The following is a 3,722-nucleotide window of genomic DNA, read 5'->3' on the forward strand; positions in this document are numbered from 1 at the left end:
TATTCTTTTTTTCATCCTAGTTTCACAAGAGACAAAATAACTGTCAAAATGATAGGACATCAAACAGCCATTTACATGATATTGTCTCTCTCGAGATTGCGAAATAACCTTTGAAAATCTTGTTAAAGTTGTAAATACAGTACCAAAAAAAGATCTTTTCCATTGGTCAAAAAACCTAGGAAGAGTTGGAAATCGAAAATCTGTATAACAAAGAGGACTCCTTTAAAAGCATATGCCCAAACCCCATTAGTAGGCTATTTTCTTCCTCCACATTGTTCACCGTATAACTCAAAACTGTTGACTTCTTTATGTTGTTTTTTTTTAATTGAGCGCAGTACCCACCTAATCCTGACGTTTGATGAGGCCTGCATCAACAGCAGCCAGCTATCGATCATCTGACTTGCTTATTTCATACGTCTTGAAAGTCTGCAGGTGCGCAAGCAAAAATGGTCGACACATTTCGAAAGTTAGAACTTGTCTAGAGGCGTTTTGTTATTTTCGGTCATGCTTCATGTACAATCTACAAGGAACATTAGACAATCAATAACATAACTCATTAGCTAACAAGGCTTAAAGGCTTTCCTTTCCGCATGAATGGCAAAAGTTCCACAGAATACGTTTCGCTTTGAAGTCATACTCGATTCAAGCTATTTGTCAACTACGAAATATTGGTTAAAAATTGAATAGAGGATGATTTGCAGTGCTCAGCCTAACCGAAGGCAAGTCTACAGCGCTTTTTCGATGTTAAATTGTCTCCTTGTAGAAGGTTTGTACATCCATTGAAACAAATAAGTTGAAATCCATTTGACAGTTGAAGGTTTCAGCCTAAAGTAGCAGTGATCATTCTGTTTTGAAGAGACGTGCAAGGCATGAATTCAAATACTAATGATTAAACAGGAATGAGTCTCAACGCCTCGGATAACTCTTGAGATCAAGGCTGTGCAAGCGGGACGGTGTAGGGCAGAACGGCGATGGCGATCAACGTATCTTATTGTGCACACGAACATTTTCAAACATTTTCATATACGTGTGAAAGCACTCACTTTGTTGACGGCTAAGAAAACTTTTTGTTTGTTGTTGTTGTTGTTATTGACAATGTCATCTCCAATTCCAAATCGTGGAAATGTTTATATCGTGTTGTGGAATCACTATACAGAAGGTCAATGTCGAGTGAGCTTCTATTCTAATATTTCACCGCATTTAGCACATCAATTGTTTGAAATTTTAGAAACATCCTTTTGTACTTTTTGGCAAGATTTTGACATGTCCACTAAACCATGCCCTGATTTTTGTATACCTGTGACTTTTAGTAGAATAGAAATGTGCGACAGGAGTTAGTAAAAACTCCTATTTTATCATTGTGTCCTTAGTTTTATTGTCTCAACCTCATTCCAACAGCCATGTTAATAATACATTTAGACAGTGTTGACGAGGTAATAATTGCTATTTTAAATGGCTCACTCCAATCAGGTAGTATACTTCCTTGCAGTTGTGTAAATACTCAAGAAAATTTCTTTATCAACAAGTGGGTGTGGAAGCTAGTCTCAAATTTACCATATTTTCTTTCTAAATTCCTTGTAAATGCAATCTTCTAACGTCAACTTAAAATAATAGACATCTTGAAAAGAATGGTCTCATGGAGTGCTTCCAATTTGCTGTTAAAAAATCACACGGTAAGGAAACTGTATTGATAATTGTTTACGAAGATCTCTTGGGTGCAGTAGATGTAGGTTTGTTTTAATATTCACAATTATTGTATAATAATAATAATAATAATAATAATAATTATTATTATTATTATAATGATTATTGTTATTATTGTTTATTATTATTATTATTATTATTATTATTATTATTATTATTATTATTATTATTATTATTATTATTATTATTATTATTATTATTATTATTATTATTATTATTATTATATTATCTTAATAATTATTATCCGTTTTGAAGCGGTCTTGAGTTTACTGGTTCAATTTTCTGATCACAATTTTCTGATCATGTAGCCGCAGTTTTCAATTGAAATATGCACCAATAAAACCCAGAACTCTTTTCAGTCATGTTAAGTCTCTCTAAGGCCTTAGCACGAAAGCTTACAAACCCAGAAGTCAAACGTCTAGAAAAGAGGTTTATTTGGTAAAATTAAGACACCGCCAACAAACTTAAAGACCAAAGTGGCGCTCTTACGCATTATCTATACTAGTCTTGGATTAATAACAGTGTCCATCATTCTGAAAAAAAGGAGGGGGGGGGGGGGGGGGGAAAGGCTGTGGGACGAATAGCGAATATCAATAACAGGAGCGTATTATTCGCTGGCCGAAAAATCTGCCGACAAAACTTTTAATGATGATGAAATGAACAGAGACAAAATAGCGAAAATATTTTTGTTTTATCTGGCTTGATTAATAGCAATGGCAGTGCATTTAGCTCTATTTTCAAAAGCCTTGGAAAAAGCCTTATTTTGTCAAAATATAAGGGACTTAATCAATTGCTATTTGTTCATGAGTTTGGGACCTTGTAGAGATTATTTGTACGCTTCATGGTCGGTTTCCTGTTTGTGCGTGCAATGAGAACATCCTTTGTAATTCGATTTCGATGGATGCAGATTGGAGAAACAGAAGTAGCACCAAAAAATGTTTAGATTTTGAATTCATTTTAGCTGTGTAATGTGGTCATGACCCGTAGAGAAAGTTTATATAGTGCAATGTAAAATTTATGCGAAAAAGTCGCAGTCCATGCTCTAGTCAAATAATGTGTTAAAATAGAAAGATATTATGATGAACATTCATGTAATTAGTCGTCCCATGTCACGCTCAAAAGTTTCAAGCACGTAAAAGAGTAGAAATTATTCTACATTTCCAACTTCATTCCTACTAAAGCTTCCTGTTCGTAGCCTGCTTGGTTTCAATATGTATAATTTTATAGTTAATGAATTTGCTGGTACCGTTAGTCGTACGAACACAGAAAAAAATAATGTAAATAATCTTTTATAATGCTTTAAGCAATTATTGGAAGGGGTGTTGAAATGAAAAAAAGTTTCTAAATACATGCATGGGGGAAAATAGGTGATTTTTCTCTCCAGGGGGCAGTTATGCCGAGAGTCTCTAATCAGATAGACTACGATTTTTATTTTTCAGACTGCGCTTGGAAAGACGTAGTCTACCTTTGCTTTATATATTTCCATTAATTCGAACAGAGTTATAAAATGGTAATTGGCAATTTACATAAATCTAAGCTGGAAAAGTACTTTTTGAATGGAAAGACAAGAGTTGGAGAGTCATTATATTGCAATGGATGCCTAAAGTTGAAAGGGATACACGATCAACAGCTACTGGCATAGTCTACCAACAACACCCACTGAAGAGTACGCACGAAGCTTTTAACCTGTGCAGGCTTGAAGCAAAAACAGATTCATACTAGAAGTACAACGATTATGAGACAGAAAGTAGAATTGATTTTATAATACATGTAAAAAATGAGATCTCAAGTGCCCCTCAGGAGTTTACTCGCAGAGAGGTAATTCACTTATTGAGCTCTTGGATTTCTTGCAAAAGGGTCTGATAAATAGAATTCAGCAATGGAAAGACAAAACTGTGTTCTATTATTGATCAATTGGCCAACAGCAAGCCATACAAAGCCACAGAGAAGATCGTTTTTCAGTGGAAAGCATGTTTGTCTACATCATAACAAGCTGAGGGATCAGCTAGCCAATAGAC

The sequence above is a fragment of the Aplysia californica genome, unplaced genomic scaffold (assembly GCF_000002075.1).
Source record: "Aplysia californica isolate F4 #8 unplaced genomic scaffold, AplCal3.0 scaffold00163, whole genome shotgun sequence".
Lineage (NCBI taxonomy): Eukaryota > Metazoa > Mollusca > Gastropoda > Aplysiida > Aplysiidae > Aplysia > Aplysia californica.